Source organism: Somniosus microcephalus, chromosome 3, assembly GCF_052327205.1.
Source record: "Somniosus microcephalus isolate GS21.2 chromosome 3, FLI_Smic_1.0, whole genome shotgun sequence".
Classification (NCBI taxonomy): domain Eukaryota; kingdom Metazoa; phylum Chordata; class Chondrichthyes; order Squaliformes; family Somniosidae; genus Somniosus; species Somniosus microcephalus.
This window is the reverse complement of record NC_140989.1, coordinates 134,939,550-134,964,627: the sequence shown is the minus strand read 5'-3', so window position 1 is coordinate 134,964,627 and position 25,078 is coordinate 134,939,550. Positions and strand designations below refer to the sequence as shown.

General features: G+C 47.1%; 1 protein-coding gene across 2 annotated transcripts in view; it reads left to right on the top strand.

Moving 5' to 3' along the window:
• Positions 1 to 25,078, top strand: part of macrod2 (mono-ADP ribosylhydrolase 2) — a 1,321,175-nt gene that overhangs the window by 935,180 nt on the left and 360,917 nt on the right. The gene's annotated exons all lie outside the window — the stretch shown is intronic.

Genomic DNA, 25,078 nt, shown 5'->3' with positions numbered 1-25,078 from the left:
ACAAGAGCAGATCACTATGTATTCTGCGGCGAGTGTCTCACCACCTGACTCCCCAAACCCTTTCCACCATCTACAAGGCACAGGTAAGGAGTGTGATGGAATACTCTCCACTTGCCTGGATGAGTGCAGCTCCAACAACACTCATGAAGCTCGACACCATCCAGGACAAAGCAGCCCGCTTGATTGGCACCCCATCCACCACCTTAAACATTCACTCCCTCCACCACTGGCGTACCATGGCTGCAGTGTGTACCATCTACAAGATGCACTGCAGCAACTCGCCAAGGCTTCGTCGGCAGCACCTCCCAAACCCGTGAACTCTTCCACCTAAAAGAACAAGGGCAGTAGGTGCATGGAAACGCCACCACCTCCAAGTTCCCCTCCAAGTCACACACCATCCTGACTTAGAGGTATATCGCCGGGTCAAAATCCTGGAACTCCCTACCTAACAGCACTGTGGGAGTACCTTCACCACATGGACTGCAGCAGTTCAAGAAACATAGAAACATAGAAACATAGAAGATAGGAGCAGGAGTAGGCCATTCGGCCCCTTGAGCCTGCTCCGCCATTCAATGCGATCGTGGCTGATCATCCAAATTCGGTACCCTGTCCCTGCTTTCTCCCCATATCCCTTGATTCCTTTAGCCTTAAGAAATATATCCAACTCCTTCTTGAATATATTTAATAAATTGGCCTCTATTGCCTTCTGTGGTAGAGAATTCCACAGGTTCACCACTCTCTGGGTGAAGAAATTCCTCCTCATCTCTGTCCTAAATGGCTTACCCCTTACCCTTAGACTGTGACCCTGGTTCTGGACTCACCGGCCATCGGGAACATCCTTCCTGCATCTAGTCTGTCCAGTCTTGTTAGAATTTTATAATTTTCATTGAGATCCCCTCTCATTCTTCTAAACTCCAGCGAGTACAAGCCCAATCGACCCAATCTCTCCTCATTCGTCATTCCTGCCTTCCCAGGTATCAGCCTGGTGAATCTTTGTTGCACTCCTTCCATGGCAAGAACAGCCTTCCTCAGATAAGGCGACCAAAACTGCACACAATACTCTAGATGTGGTCTCACCAAGGCCCTGTACAACTGCAGCAAGACATCCTTGTTCCTGTACTCGAACCCTCTCGCTACGAAGGCCAACATACCATTTGCCTTCTTAACCGCCTGCTGCACCTGCATGCTTACCTTCAGTGACTGGTGCACAAGGACACCCAGGTCTCGTTGCACTTCCCCTTCTCCCAATCTATTGACGTTCAGCTAATAATCTGCCGCCTTGTTTTTGACACCAAAGTGGATAACCTCACATTTATCCACGTTATATTGCATCTGCCATGCTTCTGCCCAATCACCCAACCTGTCCAAATCATACTGGAGCCTCTCGGCATCCTCCTCACAGCACACACACACACCCAGCTTTGTGTCGTCTGCAAACTTGGAGATATTACATCTAGTTCCCTCGTCGCCTTATCTGAGGAAGGCTGTTCTTGCCATGGAAGGAGTGCAACAAAGATTCACCAGGCTGATACCTGGGAAGGCAGGAATGACGAATGAGGAGAGATTGGGTCGATTGGGCTTGTACTCGCTGGAGTTTAGAAGAATGAGAGGGGATCTCATTGAAACTTATAAAATTCTAACAAGACTGGACAGACTAGATGCATGTCTATATATTGTGAATAGCTGGGGTCCAAGGACCGATCCCTGCGGTACCCCACTAGTCACTGCCTGCCACTCGGAAAAAGACCCATTTATTCCAACTCTTTGCTTTCTGTCTGCCAACCAGTTCTCTATCCAAGTCAATACCTTGCCCCCAATCCCATGTGCCTTAACTTTACACACTAATCTCTTATGCGGGACCTTATCGAAAGCCTTTTGAAAGTCCAAATACACCACATCCACTGGTTCTCCCTTATCTATTTTACCAGTTACATCCTCAAAAAATTCCAGTAGATTAGTCAAGCATGATTTACCTTTTGTAAATTCATGTTGACTTTGTCCAATCCGGTCACTGTTTTCCAAGTGCTCTGCTATTACATCTTTTATAATGGACTCTAGCATTTTCCCCACTACCGATGTCAGGCTTACCGGACTGTAGTTCCCCATTTTCTCTCTACCACCTTTTTTGAACAGTGGGGTAACATTAGCTACCCTCCAATCCATGGGTACTGTTCCAGCGTCTATCGAATTTTGGAAGATGACCAGCAATGCATGCACTATTTCTAGGGCCACTTCCTTAAGTACCCTAGGATGTAGATTATCAGGCCCTGGGGATTTATTGGCCTTCAATCCATCAATTTCTCTTACACCATTTCCCTCCAAATACTCATTTCTATCAGTTCCTCCCTTTCATTAGACCCCATGTTCCCCGACATCTCTGGGAGGTTATTTGTGTCCTCCTTTGTGAAGACCGAACCAAAGTATGTATTTAATTGGTCCGCCATTTCTTTGTTCCCCATTGTAAATTCCCCTGATTTTGACTGCAAGGGACCTATGCTTGACTTCACCAATCTTTTTCTCTTCACATATCTATAGAAGCTTTTACAGTCAGTTTTTATGTTCCGTGCAAGCTTACTCTCATACTCTATTTTCCCCATCTTAATTAATCCCTTTGTCTTCCTTTGTTAAATCCTAAACTGCTCCCAATCCTCAGGTTTACTGCTTTTTCTGGCCAATTTATATGTCCTCTCCTTTGATCTTATGCTATCTCTAATTTCCCTTGTTAGCCACGGTTGAGTCACCTTTTTTGTTTTATTTTTATGCCAAACTGGGATGAACAAATTCTGTCATTCATCCATGCGATCTTTGAATGTTTGCCATTGCCTATCCACCGTCAACCCTTTGAGTGACATTCCCCAATCAATCCTACCCAACTCGCGCCTCATACCATCGTAGTTTCCTTTATTTAAATTCAGGACCCTAGTCTCTGAGTCAACTACTTCACTCTCCATCTTAATGAAGAATTCTATCATATTATGATCGTTCCGACCCAAGGGGCCTCGCACAACAAGATTGCTAATTAATCCTTTCTCATTACATAATACCCAGTCTAAGATGGCCTGATCTCCAGTTGGTTCCTCGACATATTGGTCCAGGAAACCATCCCGTATACACTCCAGGAATTCCTCCTCCACAGTATTGTTACTAATTTGGTTAGCCCAATCTATATGTAGATTAAAGTCACCCATGATAACTGCTGTGCCCTTTTTGCACGCTTCTCTAATTTCCCTTTTAATGCCATCCCTGTCCTCCTCATTACTGTTTGGAGGTCTATATACCACTCCCACTAACGTTTTCTGCCCCTTGGTATTTCTCACTTCTACCCATACAGATTCCACATCATCAGAGCTAATATCCTTCCTTATAATTGTGTTAATCTCCTCTTTAACCAGCAATGCTACCCCACCTCCTTTTCCTTTTTGCCTATCTTTCCTGAATATTGAATACCCCTGGATGTTGAGTTCCCAGCCTTGGCCACCCTGGAGCCATGTTTCCGTAATCCCAATCATATCATATTCGTTTACCTCTATTTGCGCAGCCAATTCATCCACCTTATTACGAATGCTCCTCGCATTAAGACACAAAGCGGCTCACCACCACCTTCTCAAGAGTAATTAAGGATGGGCAATTTTAAGAAAGACTACCAATGCCCTTTTTGCTAAGTCACACAGTTACATCCACTTTTCCATGGATGAAGCAAGTGTGTCTGCGGTTGCCGTTGGCTTTGCAAATATGGCAGGCTTCCCAAGGGTGCAGGGCATCGTAAAACGCACACACGTGGCCATTAGGGCACCCCATCACAACCCAGCTGTATTTGTCAACCGCAAGGGATTCCACTCCCTTAAAGTCCAGCTGGTGTGTAAGCACAGGAAGATCGTCATGCATGTTTGCGCAAAGTACCCTGGCAGTTGCCATGACTCCTTCATCCTGCAGCAGTCTACTGTGCCTCAGCTCTTCAATCCGTCAATGCAACTTTCCAGATCGCTACTTGGCAACAAGGGCTATTCCCTGAAAAAGTGGCTCATGACACCGACGAGGAGGCCATCAAATGAGGCTGAGGAGCGGTGCAATCTGAGCCACATTTCCACCAAAAGCATCATGGAGCAAATCATCGGCTTGCTCAAAATGCGATTCCGATGCCTCAACAGATCTGGTGGAGCCTTGCAGTATGCACCAGCCAGGGTGTCCAGAATCATTGTTGTCTGCTGTGCCCTGCACAACATCGCACAGCAGCGTGGCTTACCACTGCCTGAGGAACAAGTGACTCAGCGCACAGCCTCCTCGGAAGAAGAGGAGGAGGAGGACGAGGAGGAGATTGAATAGGAGGAGGACAAGGACGAGGAGGCATGCCTTGCAAGGCCGGATGTGGCCAATGCAGCAGCACGCGACCACATTGTTGGCCTTCAGGCAAGGGATGCACTCATCCATGCCAGATTCGCGTAAGCTTACGCTTCAACTACAGGTGGCTTACATATGGCTCTGAATGTGTGGACGACCTTCTTAACATGCCATGCATCATCTCTCCAATAAACGGTGCTTTCCTATCACTCTCGGCACCATCATTACAAATGCAAGTCGCCCTGAGCCCTCACTGTGCAACTTCCATTTTCCAGAACACACAGGCCAGAACTTCAACTCTTTGCCATCACTTTTGTTTAATCACATCACAAAAGGATAACAATCGATTCTTTACAACAGAACAAAACACCTAAGTGACTACCCTTGTGAGTATTTGTGTGTTAACTTCCTCTTATGCGTGCTTCTACATGGTGCTTCCCCTGTGGCTTCAGCAGATGTAGAGGCACCTTGCTTACTGCGCCTGCTTAGACACCTTTGGTGGACATCCTCTGGGTTTGGGAACTTGGGAGGGCTCCTCCACAGTCTTCTCTTCCTGCGGCTGTGCAGTGGCTGGGACGACCATCTCAGTTGGGTGAGGAATCTGGGGCTCTGACCGAGGGCTCCGTAGTAGCATGGTCGTGTGAGAGCTTGGAGCGGAGCCCACACTTCCTTATTATCTGCCACCAACATCCCCCTCATGGGTCACCCGCACTTCAGTACTAGCAAGTGGCTGGAAAGCACCTTGCTGCACATCAGTGGAGCCATGAGGACCCCTCTCTGTACTGACAATCCTCATAATGGGGGTGTCCATGTACCTCTGGTGTCTCTCCTCAATAGATGCCCATCTATCCTCCATAGCAGACCATCTATTTAGAAGAGTTACCATGTTCTCCTGAGTCTGGCGACTTATGTCCTCCATGGCAGTTGCCACCCTCTCCATGGCGGCATGTTCATTCGCCATTGCCTCCACAAAGGCAGTGCTCATGTTTGAGATGGACTCCTCCATTCTCTGCACACTCGCAGTTACCCTGGAGGGGAGGGGGGCTCTCGATGGTCCTGTGGGAGAGTAAAGGCATGAGTGAGACATCTGATTTTTAGGTAGCAGACACATCCTATTGTGCAGATAATCAAAAGTCAATCTCTGTGAATATCATATGCCATTGCAGTCAATCTTGAAATCTAAATGCGAGGGTTGAAAAATCCATTCTGTCACCAGCTTCATCTAGTGCGCCGTCTCGCCGTCCCCCACTTCCAGCTCCTCGCCACCTCTCACGATCTCGTGAGCAGCCTCTTCAGCACTTGTCAGTGTCGTCGGGGATGGTATGCCTCTTCCTATCGACGTTTATTGTGGACTATCTTTTCCTGCAAGGAGGAACACAAATGGAGTTTCAGCGAGAGTGATGGAGTGAGTGTGAAGAATCCATAACATAGAAGCTTAGAGGGAGACCAAAATGGAGTGAGGTGCCAATACCAGGGTGCCTCCCTGTGCGTTGCTAGTTGTTGTCATTGCATAACAGTGAGAGCGAGTGTGAGGGCTACATAGAAGGATGGTGAAGTGATTCAGTACAGAGAGAGAGAGATGGATAGGTAAGGGTGCAAGGGAAGTAAGGGTAAGGTGGTAAGTGAAGGAGCAGGCTTACAACGCAGAGTGCTGGTGATGAGAAGAGAAGGGAAGCAGATTGAAGGTAAGTGTGATGGGATACCAACTTTTGATGATCGCAGAAGATCATTAAAGCGTTTCCTGCACTGGATCCAGGAGGGTGAACAAATGGACCTTGCACTGACCTCCTCAGCAATACGCAGCCAGGCTGCCTTGGTCTGCTGAGGAGGCTTCCTCCCGCCATCCGGAGGGAACAGAATCTCCCTGCGCCCTCTTGAGTCCCTCCACAAGAGCTTGGAGGGACTCATCATTAAAGCGTGGAGCTGCCTTGGCTTTGGCAGCGGTCATTGTATCCAGGGCCCATTCAAACTGCAGGAGAAATGAGAGGCTGAGGCTACATAGGCCCTTTAAAAACAATTGCAGCAATGACGTCATCAGTGGAGAGCAACAGACACGCTCCCACTCATTGGACCGGGCAGCGGCATGACAGGACTAATTAGGGCACTTAAACTAAAATCGGAAACGGGACTGGAACCCGCCCACCAGGCAACCCGACTCCAACCCGCCACCTCTATTAAATTTGCGGCCGATGGTATAGGAGTGGAAAGAGAAACTACTGCTAGAGATGCTTTGGCTACAATCAGAGAGTGGGAGTAGACCCAGCTGAAGGTGAGACTAATTAAACAATAGAGGAGAGCCCTTGCAGTAGAATGATGTAGTCGACCATGTCAAAGGCTGTAGGGAGGACAAGGAGGTATTCTGCACCCCAGTCACAGTCAGATAATATTGTTTATGGCTTTGGTTAAGACCAATTCAGTGTGGCTGGAGGAACAGAAACCAGATTTAAGGAGTTCAAACAGGAGTTGTAGGACAAATGGGCACAGAGCTGGAAAGTGACAAGTTCAAGTGCTTGGGTGAGGAAAGGGAATTTAGAGCTGGAATCATAGTTAGTGACGACAAGAGGGTCAAGGATGTCTAAAATTTTTTTTCTAAAACCAGAATTTAAAAAAGATTTTTTGACCAGCTTTTTGTATAACCACATGCGCCCGCAGAGTTCTGCCTCACTGCGGTGACCGGTGCACACGGTTGAACTGAGTCAACTGAAGACCTAGGGCTGCTGATTCAGGCAGCTTCTCGCACTTATGAACAAGTGTCTACTTTTCTCACTGAACAGTTTCTTTAAAGAAGCTTCAGATCTTTTAGAAAGAGCTGAGTAAACAAGTTTCTCATTAATTATATCTTTCAGGCAGATAAAATGTGAGTTGAGGCCCTTCCTCCACTTCCCCCCCCCACCACCGTTCCCAAAATCTGCACGACAACTAGATCAATCGCTCCAGCCTATTTTTGTAAAGCAAAGGTTAATTTTTTTGATAGATTAGTCATTTGAGTTATGCACTTTGTTTGATAGCTTGCATTCTTCAACACTGTACTGATCTACAAAATGAAGCATTCATTGTCAAATAAAGGGTCCATAACTTGTATAAACAACATGCGTGTGTTAATTGAAACCACGCACACCCAAAACGGGGAAGCAGTTTAAGTTTAATTTGAAGTGCGTCTGGACTGAGGTCCAATTTAACGTGGTATACAGACTCTCAAGCTGAACAGAAAAATAGAATTTGATAGAAATACTTCCATTTTAAAAAAAAGGCCAGCACTGTGACCTTACTACAATTTAAATGAAACTATATAACATACAAACTTAATACAGGGCAGATTGCTCTGTCACAACATAGAGAAATATAATCCAAGAAGGAAATTCTGAATGTGTTATTGATTAATATCTGATCCAGAACCATTTGTATAATTTTGAAAATATATTAAAACATTTACAGTTTATATACAGGAAACTTTCGTTCAACTGGAGGTTAAATGTCCATCAACCGGCAAAATTCAGGAGTCGGTTCAGATAAGTTTTTTCACTTCTCGTTGCTTTTTTTCTCCAGTCGTGGCTCTGCAAAGTCTAGCTGAAGCTGTTGCTTAGCTACAGAGACGCTTGCAAGCTACGCTGACTGTTTTGAAGCTGTTGCTAGGCAACAGGGTTTGTTGCTTCACACGGAGCTCAGAAGCTCCGTATGTTTTAACATTAGCGCTGGTTTCTCCGGCAGTTTTGATCGACCGGCACCAGCTCGGTCCCATCAGTGCCGGATACCAGAAAGTTTCCTGTAATCCTTTGCTTACTCCCAGCTATCATCGAATAAGTCCTCTCTTATGTAATAATAACAAGCAAAATTAAATAGAATTTGAGGCCTATGACATTTATAATGGACCTTAATCAACAAATGAATGATGCTTGTGTTCCCCATTAGGTCATTTACTTACAATTCACTGCACGGATAATTGTCTCTTACAAGATGTAGATCTAATTTTGAGCTGATGTTGTTCAGTCATTTTAGACCTGGTGGCGAGATTCTGTAGCACAATCAGTAGCGGTTAGCATAAAAGAATTGAAGTAAGCTTATTAATTTTCCATGTGATTCTATTCAAATAACATATCATCTATCAATAAATGTCTTTTTATTAATACCGGAAATTGATGTGAACCCCTTAAGGCTGTGTGTCTTTGGCCGCGATTTTGCCGGTGCTTGGGGCGGGTTTAGAGTCATAGGGCTGGATTTTCATTGAGGAGTCGGGTAGGAGGCGGGACTACAACTTTTGTGGTTGTAATCCCGCCTCCATCGAGTTCTAGCCAACCCACGCGATTTTGACTTGATTGACCTTGTTAAGCCCACCCAGCGGGCTCAGCAGGCCAATTAAGGGCCACCCGGCAACAGGTGACGTCACAGATTGATATTTCATCTGTCAAGACCTTTTGACAGATGAAATATCAGCATTTCACAGCTGTTTGAAGCTGTCAAACACTGACAATCTGTACTCCAGGTTAATTCCTTCTTAGGATAATTTAGAGATCTCCCGGGAACAGAAAACAGAGGCTGCAGATTTTGACAACTCGCGGCCATTCTACTTTCTGTGCCGGTGAGATGAGGGACTCCCGAGACCTGAAGGAAGGAAGGCTGTAAAGGTAAGTAAAGGTTAGTGGAACTTCTTTAAACACTTTACACAGACCAAACACACTTACCTCTGCACTCATGCACCCATCACTCGACCCCTCCAAGCCCTTCATCCCGACGGCACACCTCGCTAAATTGGCGTGGTTTGGAGCCGTCGGCAATCCCACATTTCAACAATAAAAATAGGGATTAGGCGAAAAATTGCCCGTTAACAGGTAGTTAATTGGTACTAGTCCCCTTCCCGCCTCGGGGAGGCGGGTCCCAGTGTGGGGTGGGTACCCGCCTCCTTTGAAACTGGCATGGAGGCGGGTTGGGGGCGGGATGGGGTCAAGACCCCCGATTTCGGGATTTTAAACCCCCACACACCTGCAATCCTGACTCCACGGCCCAATGAAAATCCAGCCCATAGAGTTATACAGCACAGAAAGAGGCCCTTCGGCCCATCGTGTCTGCGCCAGCCATCAAGTCCTATCTATTCTAAAATAACAACAGAAAATGCTGGAAAAACTCAGCAGGCCAGGCAACATCCGTGGAGAGAAAAAAGAGTCAACGTGTCGGGTCAAACCCTTTGTCAAGACTGGAAAAGCACAGGAAATGAAATAGATTAAAAGGCCGGGCTGGGAGAGAACAAAAGAGAAGTGAAGAGACATTAAGAAGTATTCAAAACAAGACGAGATGGTGATAGGACTAGTGGAGACAAAAGACGGCTCCAGATTAGGTGTGAAATGCGCTGGCAGAATGGGAGACAGCTGCCATATGGGAGTGAAAAAAAAGGGGGGGGAAGGGCCAAAACAAAGGTGTGGATAAAAAATAAGTAAAAATGTAATGGTGGCCGAGGCTATGATCTGAAATTGTTGAACTCGATATTGAGTCCGGAAGGCTGTAAAGTGCCTAATCGGAAGATGAGGTGTTGTTCCTCAAGCTTACGCTGAGCTTCCGTGGAACAATGCAAGAACCCGAGTACAGTGAGGTCTGAGTGGGAATGGGGCGGTGAATTAAAATGACAGGCGACCGGAAGCTCGGGGTCATCCTTACGGACTGAACGGAGGTGTTCCGCAAAGCGGTCACCCAATCTGCGTTTGGTCTCCCCAATGTCGAGGAGACCACATCGTGAGCAGTGAATACAGTATACTAGATTGCAAGAAGTACAAGTAAATCGCTGTTTCACCTGGAAGGGGTGTTTGGGGCCCTGGACAGTGGGAAGGGGGGAGGTATAAGGGCAGGTGTTGCATCTCCTGCGCTTGCACGGGAAGGTGCCGGGTGAAGGGGAAGGGGTGCTGGGGGTGATAGAGGAGTGGACTAGGGTGTCTCGGAGGGAGCGGTCCCTACGGAATGCTGAAAGGGGAGGGGAAGATGCGTTTGGTGGTGGGATCACTTTGGAGGTGGCGGAAATGGCGGAGGATGATCTGTTGAATGTGGAGGCTGGTGGGGTGAAAGGTGAGGACAAGGGGAACCCTATCGTGGTTCCGGGAGGGAGGGGCAGGGGTGAGGGCAGAAGTGCGGGAGATAGAACGGACACGGTCGAGGGCCATGTCAAACACGGTAGAAGGGAATCCTCGGCTGAGGAAAAAGGAAGATATGTCAGAAGCACTGGTGTGGAAGGTGGCATCGTTGGAGCAGATGCGGCGGAGACAGAGAAACTGGGAGAATGAAATAGAGTCCTTACAGGAGGCGGGGTGGGAGGAAGTGTAGTCCAGGTAGCTGTGGGCGTCAGTGGGCTTGTAGTGAATGTTGGTCAATAACCTATCCCTGGAGATGGAGAAGTCGAGGAAGGGAAGGGAAGAGTCGGAGATGGACCTATCTATTCTAATCCCATTTTCCAGCACTTGGTCCATAGCCTTGTATGCTATGGCATTTCAAGTGCTCATCTAAATGCTTCTTGAACGTTGTGAGGGTTCCTGCCTCTACCACCCTTTCAGGCAGAGTTCCAGATTCCAACCAACCTCTGGGTGAAAACGTTTTCCCTCAAGTCCTCTCTAAACCTCCTGTCTCTTACCTTGAAACTATGCCCCCTGGTATTGACCCCTCTACTAAGAGGAAAAGTTCCTTTCTATCTACCCTATCTATGCCCCTCATAATTTTGTACACCTCAATCAGGTCCCCCCTCAGCCTTCTCTGCTCTAAGGAAAACAACCCCAGCCTGTCCAGTCTCTCTTCATAGCTGAAACCCAGGTAACATCCTGGTGAATCTCCTCAGCACCCTTTCCAATTCAATTACATCCTTCCTATAGTGTGGCGACCAGAACTGCACACAGTATTCCAGCTGTGGCCTAACTAGCGTTTTGTACAGCTCCATCATAACCTCCCTGCTCTTGCCTTCATTAGCCGAGGCATAGAATATAAGCATCCCATATGCCTTCTTAACCACCTTATCTACCTGTCCTGCTGCCTTCAGGGATCTATGTACATGCACACCAAGGTCCCTCTGATCCTCTGTCCTCCCTAGGGTCCTACCATTCATTGTGTATTCCCTTGCCTTGTTAGTCCTCCCAAAATGCCTCACCTCACTTTTCAGGGTTATTAAATTCCATTTGCCACTGTCCTGCCCATCTGACCAACCCATCTATATCGTCCTGTAGCCAGAGGCTTCCCTTCTCACTATTTACCACTCCACCAATTATCGTGTCATCTGCAAACTTACTGATCATACCTCCTACATTGATATCTAAATCATTAATGTACACTACAAACAGCAAGGGACCCAGCACCGATCCCTGCGGTAAACCACTGGACACAGGCTTCCAGCCACAAAAATAACCTTCCACCATCACACTCTGCCTCCTGCCACTAAGCCAATTTTGGATCCAATGTGCCAAATTGCCCTGGATCCCATGGGCTCTTACTTTCTTGACCAGTCTCCCATGCGGGACTCCAGGCGGTGGGACAGGCCCTTAAGGCCCTTAACAGCCACTTAACGACCTCTCTAAGCCGATTTTGAGAGGCCCTTAAGATTTTGCAACGTTTTCAGCAGCCTGCACACCTCTCCTGCAACGCTCCAGCTAAACCTGGCAGTTTCACTGGCGGCTGCCTTCCTGACTGCTGCAGCTCCATCATAAAAGCGGAGCTTTCACCAAGGATCACTTGCAGGTTGCATAACTTTGTATTTTCAGGTAGTGGAGAACTTTTTGCAGGCCTACTGATTTTGGATTTAGTGAGGATGAGATTCATTTCCAGTGTCACCTCCTGGGAAAACCCTCTCCCTACATTGCCTGAACACTTCCTCACCTGAGGTTTCCACCAGCAGCATGGGAACCATTTATCTCCTTTAATCGTGGACCTCAGCTTCGGACGAGGAGCACCTGCGGCTGCAGCAGCACCAGGAACAACAGTAGCAGCAGCAACAACAGCAGCGCCAACCTCCTCCTCACCCACCTGATGCTGCACAGGGCAGAGGGCATCAACGCAGGGAGAAGATAGAGTATGAAAGTAAACTAGCAAATAATATAAAAACAGATAGTAAGAGCTTCTTCAGGTATATAAAAAGGAAGAGAGTAGCTAAAGTAAACGTTGGTCCCTTAGAGGATGAGACTGGGGAATTAATAATGGGAAATAGAGAAATGGCAGAGATTCTAAACAATTATTTTGGATCGGTCTTTACGGTAGAAGACACTAAAAACATCCCAATAATAATAGATAACCAAGGGGCTATAGGGAGGGAGGAACTTAAAACAATCTTTATCACTAGAGAAAAAGTACTAGGCAAACTAATGGGGCTAAAGGCCGACAAGTCCCCTGGACCTGATGGCCTGCATCCTAAGGTCTTAAAAGAAGTGGCTGCAAAGATAGTGGATGTGTTGGTTGTAATCTACCAAAATTCCCTGGATTCTGGAGAGGTCCCGGCGGATTGGAAAACCGCAAATGTAACTCCCCTGTTCAAGAAAGGAGGGAGACAGAAAGCAGGAAACTATAGGCCAGTTACCCTAACATCTGTCATTGGGAAATGCTGGAATCCATTATTAAGGAGGTAATAGCAGTCCATTTAGAAAATCATAAGACAATCAAGCAGAGTCAACATGGTTTTATAAAAGGGAAATCATGTTTGACAAATTTGCTAGAGTTCTTTGAGGATGTAACAAACAGGGTGGATAAAGGGGAACCAGTGGATGTGGTGTATTTGGATTCCTAGAAGGCATTCGATAAGGTGCCACATAAAAGGTTACTGCACAAGATAAGAGCTCACGGGGTTGGGGGTAATATTTTGGCATGGATAGGGGATTGGCTAACTAACTAAAAACAGAGAGTCGGGATAAATGGGTCATTTTCTGGTTGGCAACCAATAATTAGTGGGGTGCCACAGGGATCAGTGCTGGGGCTTCAACTATTTACAATCTATAGTAATGACTTCGATGAAGGGACCAAGTGTACTGTAGCCAAATTTGCTGATGATACAAAGATAGGTGAGTTAGCAAGTTGTGAGGAGTACACAGGGTCTGCAAAGGGATATAGATAGGTTCAGTGAGTGGGCAAAAACTTGGCAGATGGAGTATAATGTGGGAAAATGTGAGGTTATCCACTTTGGAAGGAAGAATGAAAAAGCAAATTATTATTTAAGTGGAGTGAGACTACAAAATGCTGCGGTACAAAGGGATCTGGGGTCCTAGTGCATGAAATACAAAAAGTTAACATGCAGGTACAGCACGTAATTAGGAAGGCTAATGGAATGTTGGCCTTTATTGCAAGGGGTATGGAGTATAAAAGTAGGTAAGTTTTGATGCAACCTTACAGGGCGCTGGTGAGACTGCACCTGGACTACTGCATACAGTTGTGGTCTCCATATTTAAGGAAGAATATACTTGCATTGGAGGCAGTACAGAGAAGGTTCACTAGGTTGATTCCTGGGATGAAGGGGTTGACGTAAGACGAAAGGTTGAGCAGGTTCAGCCTATACTCATTCTAGTTTAGAAGAATGAAAGGTGATCTTATTGAAACATATAAGGTTCTGAGGGGGATTGACAGGGTGGATGCTGAGAGGATGTTTCCCCTCGTGGGGGTATCTAGAACTAGGGGGCATTGTTTCAGAATCAGGGATCGCCCATTTAAGACGGAGATGAGAAGGAATTTCTTCTCTGAGGGTCGTGAATCTTTGGAATTCTCTACCTCAGAGAGCTGTGGAGGCGGAGTCACTGAATATATTCAAGGCGGACATTGACAGACATTTGAACTACAAGGGAGTCGAGGGGTATGGGGAGAGAGCGGGAAAGTGGTGTTGAGGACAAGATTGGATCAGCCATGATCTTATTGAATGGCGGAGCAGGCTCGAGGGGCCAATTGACCCGCTCCTGCTCCTGTTTCTTATGTTCGTATGTTCAGCAGATGTGGAGGCACCTTGCTCACTTTCATGCTGCTCTTGCTTTGACGCCTTTGGGGGGCATCCTCTGGGTTTGCGAGCCTGTGATAGCTCAGCAAAAGTCTGCTCCTCCTGTGGCTATGCAGGGTCTGTGACGCCCATCTCAGTTGGGTGAGGACTCTGGTGGGACTCTGACCGAGGGCTACGCAGTGGCATGGAAGTGTGAGCGCTTGGAGAGGAGCCCCCACTTCCTTGTTGCCTGCCACCAACATCTCTCTCATGGGTCAGCCCCACTTCAATGCTAGCAAGTGGCTGGGCAGCACCTTGCTGCACATCAGGGGGCCATGAGGACCCATATCTGCAGTGACTGTCCTACTCCAGAGGACTTCCATGAAGCTCTGGTTTCTCTGCTCAATAGCTGCCCATCGCTTCTCCAGAGATGTCAGTCTATTCTGAACAATGACCATGTTTTCAACACTCTGGCGACTTAGCTCCTCGATGGCCGTAGTCATCCTCCCCTTTACCATAGCCATCCTTTCCACAGAGCTTGCCATTCTTTCCATGGAGGCTGCCATCCTTTCTGTGGTGGTGCGTTCATGTGCCATTGACTCCACAAAGGCTCTGCTCATATTAGAGTTGGACTCCTCCATCCTCTCCACACTCACAGTGACCCTGGAGACAGAGACTCCTGCACTTGTTCCTGGAGTTCCAGCACCGCTCTCTTTCTGGATGGACCCGGAGGCACAGGGTCTACATGCAGCTGAGCAGAGCCGGGAGTGCCCTGTGACCTCCAACGAGGACTCTCCGCTGCTGTCCCTGTCTCCAGCATCCGCTGATGCTCACTTGTGAGCTGTGATACACCAGGTGACAACACTACTCTATGTCGCGAAGGTCCCACCGAGGTGTGCGTATCTGCGCTGGTGCTGGGTGCGCTTACATCTGCTGGCGCTGCGCCCTCAGAGGTTGCAGGTTCCTCTGAGGACTCTTCACGATTGCCTTCTTTCTCCGGGACAGTGGGGAGGGGGGATGTCGATGGTCCTGTGATGGAGTAAAGGCATGATTTAGACATCTGATATTAATGTAGCATGCACATGGAATTGTGCAGATCATCAATAGCCAATCTGTATGAGCATCAGAAGCCATTTCAGTCACTCAGGCAATGTAAATGAGAGGGATGCAAAACTATTCTGTCACCAGCTTGCTCCTTTGCGGCTGTCTGTCCGCCCCCCACTTCCACTTCCACGCTAGCGCCAACGAGCACCAGGGCCACCTCCTCCGCATTAGTGAGATGGGCTATTGAGGGTGGCCCTCCTCCAGTCCTCGCCCTTTCCTGCTTATTGTGGGCTCTCTTTTCCTGCAGGGAGACAAGTGAAGTTTGATTGAGAGTGATGGAGTGAATGTAGAGATTCCAGAGCATAGATGCTTAGAAGGAGACAAAGATGGAGTGAGGTGCAAATACCAAGGGCCCTCCCTGTGTGTTGTTAGTCATTGTCATTGCATAACTGTGACAGGGAGTGTGAGGGCAGCATAGTCGAATAGTGAAGTGATTGTGTATATAGAGAGAGAGGGATGGTTAAGGGTGCAAGGGATGTAAGGGTACAGTGGGATGTGCAGGAGTAGGTTGACAATGCAGAGTGCTGGTGATGAGAGGAGAAGGGGAGCAGAATTAGGGTCAAGGTGATGGTTTACTCACTTTTCCTGTTCGCACAAGATCATTGAACCTTTTACGGCACTGCAGCCAGGTTCTGCAGCACACCGACCTGCTGCTCACTTCCCTTGCAATCTGTAGCCATACAGCCTTTGTTTGCTGGGGAGGCTTCTTCTTCCCAGAAGAGGGGAAAAGCACCTCCTTATTAGCTGTTACTCCCTCCACCAACACATTGAGGGAGTCATCGCTGAATCTCGGGGAGGCCTTGGGCCTTGAGCTAGACATCATTGAAGAAGGCAAGATTCCCAGACTTCCACAGCATCAAGAACACAGGCAGATAAGGAACAATGCTGCTTGGAGCCCTTAAATGCAGCTGGATAAGTGGTGTTGGCAGAGGCAAGTTTCAGTCCCAAAATACTAATTGGGCCAGGGGAACCCAAACGCCCGGAATTCATTGGCCAATTAGGGGAAAATCTCAACTTTTTCCCACCTGACAGCGGAGGCGGATTCGGGACCCGCTGGCCACCTGACACGCACCCAATCCGCCTCCAGTGGGAAAATCGCGGCCTCTGGTTCTGCACACTGCTTTCACACCAGCCTCATAGTCATTTGCTTTGATCGCAATGCTCTGTTCGTTGCTTTACCTGCTGATTTTGTACCGTTGCCGGTCTTTTTTTTAACAGTACAGACATGACCACTTCTGTCAACATATCTCGCGTCTCAGGGAGGCGTAGATATTTTGTTGATGGAACTGTTTTTCATAGTTCCGTTCCTTGTAATGTGTTTAAGTGCCCAAATAAAATGGGAGAGTATTCATGATTGCAAAGGCTTTTTTGATAAATTGGAGTTTGCAGTTAAGTGCAATTTGAATTAATGAGTTTGTACTGTAATTAGAATGAAGTGAATGTCATTTTGAGTAAAAATGCTTTTGTAATGTCTGGTGCTTACTGTGGTGCTTTGATTTGCAGTAATTTTCATTGTAATTAACAATGTGGAAAAAAAAATGAAAAGCTGGTTTATTTTTAAAGTGCCACATTACACATTGTTGATTGCAGATTAAAATTACAGAACATCCTGTGCCTGATTGCTAGAAAGTTCTTTGTATTTGCTGCTGGGACGTATATCCACTTGCACTTTGGGATATGTGCGATATCAAACAGCGCACTGTGACCCTCAACAGCTTAATTCTGACGCAGTTAATTTCAGCTCAGCAGATTGATAATGTAGCTGTTCAATCATAACTCAGTTATAGGCAGAGCTGCTTTCCAATCGCCTGAAAAGCCCATGCTGGAGCTGCCAGCTTCTGATGGACAGATTCCACACAGCAGTTCTCAACCACAATGTAAACTTGCGGATTTGTTCAGATCACCGAGAATGACCCAGTAAACAACAACAACAATTTGCATTTATATAGCGCCTTTAACATAGTAAAACCTCCCAAAGGCACTTCAGAGGAGCGATTATCAAACAACATTTGACACTGAGACATTAGGACTGATGACAAGAAGCTTGGTCAAAGAGGTAGGTTTTAAGGAGCGCCTGAAAGGAGGAGAGAGAACTAGAGAGGCGGAGAGGTTTAAGGAGGGAATTTCTGAGCTCAGAGCCCAGGCAGCTGAAGGCACGGCCGCCAATGGTGGAGCGATTCAAATCGGGGAATGCGCAAGAGGATAATTGGAGGAGCGCAGAGATCTCGAAAGGTTGTAGGGCCGGAGGAGGTTGCAGAGAAAGGGAGGGGCGAGGCCATGGAGGGATTTGGAAACAAGCATGAGAATTTTAAATATGAGGCACTGCTGGACCGGGAGCCAATGTAGGTTAGCGAGCACAGGGGTGATGGGCGTGCAAGAGTTGGTGAGAGTTAGAATACGGGCAGCAGATTTTTGGATGGGCTCAAGTTTATGTAAAGTGGAGAAACAGGCCTTGCTGGCCACCGGCCTTAGGGAAGTAAGCTACTTTTACTTTGGAGTTGCACCTTCGAAAGCTCGTGGCTCCAGCCTGGCGCTTAACCGAATAAAAAGCAGCTCACATTGTTCAGTGTTCACAACAATCTCTCCCTTTTAATGTCCTGGGTAGAGTTTCCACTTTGGGCGTAATCTGGCGCAAATTGCGCTGGTTATTCAAATTGATTTTATGGTTCATGTTTCTGCTGAAACTCATTTGTATAATCACAAACATAAACTCTTCCATGAACCAGCACAATCGGGCAGCATAATAGAATGTAATTGGGTTTTTTTCTTGCATTAGAAAAATATTCCTTGATATATTTGAGAGAGGTAGTCTGGTACAGTTTGATTAATACAGCTGAAAATGGGTTTATCACAAATAAGCATTTTTAATCAGAGGGGGCGGTTTTGTGACTGGAGGCGCGTTGGAGGCGGGACTGCTGCTTGTCGGGTCGATGTCCCGCCTCCATCGATTTATGGCCAACCCACACTATTTTCCCTTGATTGACCTTGTTAAGCCCACCCAGCGGGCTTAGCAGGTCAATCAAGGGAAAGCTGGTTGCAGAGCACGTCAACGTGTGACGTTTCATCTGTCAAACATGTTTGACAGATGAATTGTCATCGTTTGACAGTTCTGTGAAGCTGTCAGACAGTGACATTCTCTGCAGTTTGATGAGGTCTTGAATACAAGACCCCATCAAACTTCTTTCTTTAACAGAATTGAGACGGTTGTTGCACCTGAGAATGCAACGGCCACCTGCCATTCCCAACGCAGCGGTGCAAGACTCTCCGCATACAAACTGACTGAAGCCTGCAGGAAGAAACAAAGGTAAGTACACTTTTAAAAACACTTTGCACTTACCTCAGATACTCACCTTTACACTCTTGCACCCATCACTTACCTTCACACCACACTTTTGCACCCCCCCCAACCCCCGCAGACCCAGTATTCGCCTCGGTGACCCTGGCGGGTTTCGGAGCCTTCGGGAAGCCCGCACTTGTGAGGGCAAAAAGGGGATAATCCTATTTTCTGCCTGTTAACTACCCGTTAACAGGCAGTTAATAGGCTTTAATCCCTTCCCGCCTCCAAGGAGACGGGGCCTGGCGCAGGACAGCTACCTGCCTCCTGGGAAGATGGCATGGAGGCGGGTTGGGGGCAAGTTGGACACCCGCCCCCAAATTCTGCCATTTTCCCGGCAGTCCCGCCTCCCCAGGGCTGGCAAGATCGCCCCCAGAGTGTCTAGTTAACCACTTGTGAGTAACCTGATTTCCAATAACTGAACATGAATTTTAAAAAACTATACAGTACCATTTACTAGTTTCGTTGGTATACACTAGTCAGTTTCTTAGTAAATTAAATATTTTTTTAATATTTAAAAACTTTTAAAATGTGCCTTTGCACCTAAAAAAAAACTTAATTTGAAAAGCATTCTCGAACAGGCGTAATCAGTGGAAACTTGCCATGCTAATTCATTTGATTAGCCACTGGCCAGTTTTGTGGGCGGGGCCAGTGATGTTTTTTAAACCAGCGCAAAAGATCACAGAAACTCGATTTACACTCGACGTAAAATCCCCCCTGATCTTTTACGCTGGTTTGGCCTATCTCTGTCGAATTGCACCCAGTGCAAACGAGAGGAAACTCTAGGCCCCTATTTTTATACTAGCAATAGTCGATTTGTGCCTTCACATTCTTGTGTCAAAGACCATGGGCTCGATTTTGTGGATTGTGTGGGAAATGGTCGGATTCCCCGAATGTGGGGTTCTGACACACAAAAAAATGGGTCAGCCAGCTGCACGCAATTTTCCCTCAAGTGGCCAATTAATTTCCAGCGTGTGGGCAGCCTTGCTAATTGTCCATTTCCAGTCAGGAAGCCCCACAGTATGATGTCATCATTCGTGGTGCTTTCAAGGTCCACAGCAAGCATTGCTTCCTCTGTTGGCTTCCAAACGAACCATACAGGATGGCAGAGGAGCCTGCAGCAGCTGTGACCAGTGCCAGACCCCGAGCTGCCTCCAAATTTGACGAAGCTTCACTGCAGGCATTATTGGATGGGGTTAGGGCCCACAGGGAGGTCCTCTTCCCTAGGTCAGGCAGGAAGAGGCCTCCCACTGAGACCAAGGCTGCATGGATGCAGGTGTCAGCAGAAGTCACCTCGAATGTGCATGTAACCTTGGCATCACATCACTAACTCCTTCCTCTACTCCCCCACAGGACCATCCAGAGCCCCCGTCCCCACTGTGGAGGAGGAAGAGGCTGTGCAGCCAGACTCCTCAGAGGAAGCTCCAACCTCTGAGGGCGCAGCGTCAGCAGACGTAAGCGCACCCAGCACCAGCGCAGACACTCACACTTCGGGGGACCGTCGGGACATAGAGTAGTGTTGTCACCTGGTGTTTCACAGCTCACAAGTGAGCCTCAGCAGATTCTGGAGACAGGGACAGCAGTGGAGAGTCCTCGTCAGAGGGCGCAGGACTCTGCCAGCTCAGCTCAGCTGCGCTGCATGTCGACCCTCTGCCTCTGGGTCCATCCGCAAGAGAAGAGGTGATGGATCTCCATGCACAGATGCAGGAGTCTCTGGCAGGTTTTGTCTCCAGGGTCGCTGCGAGTGTGGAGCAAATGGAGGAAACATAGAAGATAGGAGCAGGAGTAGGCCATTCGGCCCCTCGAGCCTGCTCCGCCATTCAATGAGATCATGGCTGATCGTCCAAATTCAGTACCCTGTTCCTGCCTTCTCTCCATATCCCTTGATCCCCCTAGCCTTAAGAAATATATCCAACTCCTTCTTGAATATATTTAATGAATTGGCCTCTACTGCCTTCTGTGGTAGAGAATTCCACAGGTTCACCACTCTCTGGGTGAAGAAATTCCTCCTCATCTCTGTCCTAAATGGCTTACCCCTTATCCTTAGACTGTGACCCCTGGTTCTGGACTCCCCAACCATCGGGAACATCCTTCCAGCATCTAGTCTGTCCAGTCCTGTTAGAATTTTATAAGTTTTGATGAGATCCCCTCTCATTCTTCTAAACTCCAGCGGGTACAAGCCCAATCGACCCAATCTTTCCTCATATGTCATTCCTGCCATCCCAGGTATCAGCCTGGTGAATCTTCGCTGCACTCCCTCCATGGCAAGAACATCCTTCCTCAGATATGGCGACCAAAACTGCACACAATACTCCAGATGTGGTCTCACCAAGGCCCTGTACAACTGCAGCAAGACATCCTTGTTCCTGTACTCAAACCCTCTCGCTACGAAGGCCAACATACCATTTGCCTTCTTAACCGCCTGCTGCACCTGCATGCTTACTTTCAGCGACTGGTGCACAAGGACACCCAGGTCTCGTTGCACTTCCCCTTCTCGCAATCTATTGCCATTCAGATAATAATCTGCCGCCTTGTTTTTGACACCAAAGTGGATAACCTTGCATTTATCCACGTTATATTGCATCTGCCATGCTTCTGCCCAATCACCCAACCTGTCCAAATCATACTGGATTTTCTCGGTATCCTCCTCACAGCACACACGCCCACCCAGCTTTGTGTCGTCTGCAAACTTGGAGATATTACATCTAGTTCCCTCATCCAGATCATTAATATATATTGTGAATAGCTGGGGTCCAAGGACCGATCCCTGCGGCACCCCACTAGCTACTGCCTGCCACTCGGAAAAGGAGCCGTTTATTCCAACTCTTTGCTTTCTGTCTGCCAACCAGTTCTCTATCTAAGTCAATACCTTGCCCCCAATCCCATGTGCCTTAATTTTACATGCTAATCTCTTATGCGGTACCTTATCGAAAGCCTTTTGAAAATCCAAATACACCACATCCACTGGTTCTCCCTTATCTATTTTACCAGTTACATCCTCAAAAAATTCCAGTCGATTAGTCAAGCACAATTTACCTTTTGTAAATCAATGTTGACTTTGTCCGATCCTGTCACTTTTTTCCAAGTGCTCTGCTATTACATATTTTATAATGGACTCTAGCATTTCCCCCACTACCGATGTCAGGCTTACCGGTCTGTAATTCCCTGTTTTCTCTCTACCACCCTTTTTGAACAGTGGGGTAACATTAGCTACCCTCCAATCCATGAGTACTGTTCCAGAGTCTATCGAATTTTGGAAGATGACCCGCAATGCATCTACTATTTCTAGGGCCACTTCCTTAAGTACCCTAGGATGTAGATTATCAGGCCCTGGGGATTTATCAGCCCTCAATCCCATCAATTTCCCTAACACCATTTCCTTACAAATACTGATTTCTATCAGTTTCTCCCTGTCATTAGACCCTATATTCCCCGACATCTTTGGGAGGTTATTTGTGTCCTCCTTTGTGAAGACAGAACCAAAGTATGTATTTAATTGGTCAGCCATTTCTTTGTTCCCCATTATAAATTCCCCTGATTCTGACTGCATAAGACCTACGCTTGACTTCACCAATCTTTTTCTCTTGACATATCTATAAAAGCTTTTACAGTCAGTTTTTATGTTCCCTGCAAGCTTACTCTCATACTCTATTTTCCCCCTTTTAATTAATCCCTTTATCCTCCTTTGTTGAATCCTAAACTGCTCCCAATCCTCAGGTTTACTGCTTTTTCTGGCCAATTTATATGTCCTCTCCTGGGATCTTATGCTATCCCTAATTTCCCTTGTTAGCCACGGTTGAGTCACCTTTTTTGTTTCATTTTTATGCCAAATTGGGATGAACAAATTCTGTAGTTCATCCATGCGATCTTTGAATGTTTGCCATTGCCCATCCACCGTCAACCCTTTGAGTGTCATTCCCCAATTAATCCTACCCAACTCGCACCTCATACCACTGTAGTTTCCTTTATTTAAATTCAGGACCCTAGTCTCCGAGTCAACTATTTCACTCGCCATCTTAATGAAGAATTCTATCATATTATGATCGCTCTGACCCAAGGGGCCTCGTACAACAAGATTGCTAATTAATCCTTTCTCATTACATAATACCCAGTCTAAGATGGCCTGATCTCTAGTTGGTTGGTCGAGGAAACCATCCCGTATACACTCCAGGAATTCCTCCTCCACAGTATTGTTACTAATTTGGTTAGTCCAATCTATATGTAGATTAAAGTCACCCATGATAACTGCTGGAGGAGTCCATAGCGACCATGAACAGAGCCTTTGTGGAGTCATTGGCGCAGGAACGCATCACCATGGAAAGGTTGGCAACCTCCATGGAGGAGATAACTCGCCAGGGTACGGAAAACATGGTGAGTGCTCATAAGAGAATGACATCTCTTGAGGAGCGTTGGCCATCTATTGAACAGAGAAACCAGACCTTCATGGAAGTCCTTCTGAGTAGGACTGCCAGTGCAGATACGGGTCCCCATGGCCCCCTAAAGCGCAGCAAGGTGCTCTCAAGCCGCTTCCAAGCGCTGGCCCCTTCTGGCCTGTGCAGCTTCAGGTGAGTGAGCAGCAGCCTGGTGCTCATCCTGCTGTTCCTGGTTCTGCTGCCGCCGCCTCTGCTGCTGGAGATCCTCTAATGGCAAGAAGGGAAGGAAAAAAAGGCGTCCCATGCTTCTGGTAGATGCCTCCACTGAGGAAGCGCTGAGTGAGTGTGCCGAGGGGTGCTTCCCAGGAGGTCACATTGGAGAAGTGTGTGAGGCTCCAGCCTTCCACAGCTGTGCCTAAGCCTTGAAGAAATAGCCCCAAGCCTGCAACAACAAGGCCCTTCAACATACAAATGCTGTCCCTTTAAATTGCAGCTTTTCTGAATGACCTGCAGCTGAGAGCAAGCAAGCCGGCAAGCTTCACGCCAGGTTTCATCAGCGGGGTTCCCCGCAGGCGTGTTCAGCGTGGGGAACCCCTGAAAATCGCAAGGGCACCCTAAAATGGCATTAAACATGCCAATAATTGGTGATCAGGGTCCCGCCGGTCAGTCCCGCCAGCGGCGGGCGGGACTGAATCGGCTCGCGGAGAAACGGCGGTCCGAAAGTCGGACGGGGCGGGGAATCAGGCGGGGGTGGGGCAGGGGGTCACGACCCCCTATTTCGGTGATTTTCGGCCCCCGCCCACCTGAAAAGCCGCCCGATGGCTGGCAGAAAATCGGGGCCCATATCTCTCCCCCCACCGCCCCCCCACGCACAAAGATCTTGAAAATAAAGCAGCATTCCTCCATTGAATGTTGTGCCAGCTTCAGCATTAGTTCTTATAACTAGCTATCATTTCTTTTTCCCTGAACAGTTTCTCCAATTGTCCATTCATTAGTGTTATTTGTTCTAATCTTAATTATTGACCCTGGCACATTAAATACTGGTTCTTGTACTAGCTCAACAAAGATGATATTTAAAAATCAGGATGACTCCTAAATGTAACCACTGACACTTCGTTAATGATTTATTGAAGTGTTTGAAAGGAGAACATTAAAGAAACTGTACACCACTATGCACGGAAACATTGTAAGCATATATTTTTTTCTGACATGGCGACTAATTAAGCTGTGATTTGTTGTGATAATTGCAACTTTTGTGAGGCTTTGTATAAAGGAGCTGTTAATAAAATTGGAATGCAATGTTGTTGTGTCGAGTGGATCAAGTTTCTTTTGCTCTCTGATGCGTACATTCCTGCTTGCAAAAAAAGAATAAAGATACCAGCTGCCAGACTGAGAGTGCTGTTTCCTTTGGCTATGCACCTGCTGTAGCACCTCAGGTAATATATCAGCAAACCATGACACTGATCTTTAATGCTGAAAGCAAGCCACACAAGAACATGCTGTCTCTCTGGTGTCTTAGGCTGCTTGCTGGAACTTCATCAGAGTGCTAACCTTTTGCAATTTGAAATGCTGCTGTTTCAGCTCTGCTTCCAAGGAGGTTGAAGCCACCCCTTCTGTCTCGAGTTGACATTTAGACCACGCATATGTCACTCGTTTTGTACACCCCACTAGCCTGGGGTTTCACTTCTTGCTTATTCAAGTTGACTACCTGGCATTTAGCTTGTAGCTGAAGTCTCTGAGAGTTTCCGGAGAAATCCATGTTTGACTAATTTGATCTGGAGGTAATTTGTGGGATGGGGAAAAGGGAAAATACCTCCTCAATTTGTGAATTCTGGATAACAACATTGAATGATTGCTTAGTAAAACTGCCGCAGTGCTCTTGAATAACTTCAAAGACAAATAATTACCACAAATTTGCTTGGTGTACTATAATTTGCACAAATAAAGCACACTAATTCATCAGATTCTTGCTGATTTTTAATAAGATTTTAGGTTTAATCGCAACCACCTACATCTGTGCTG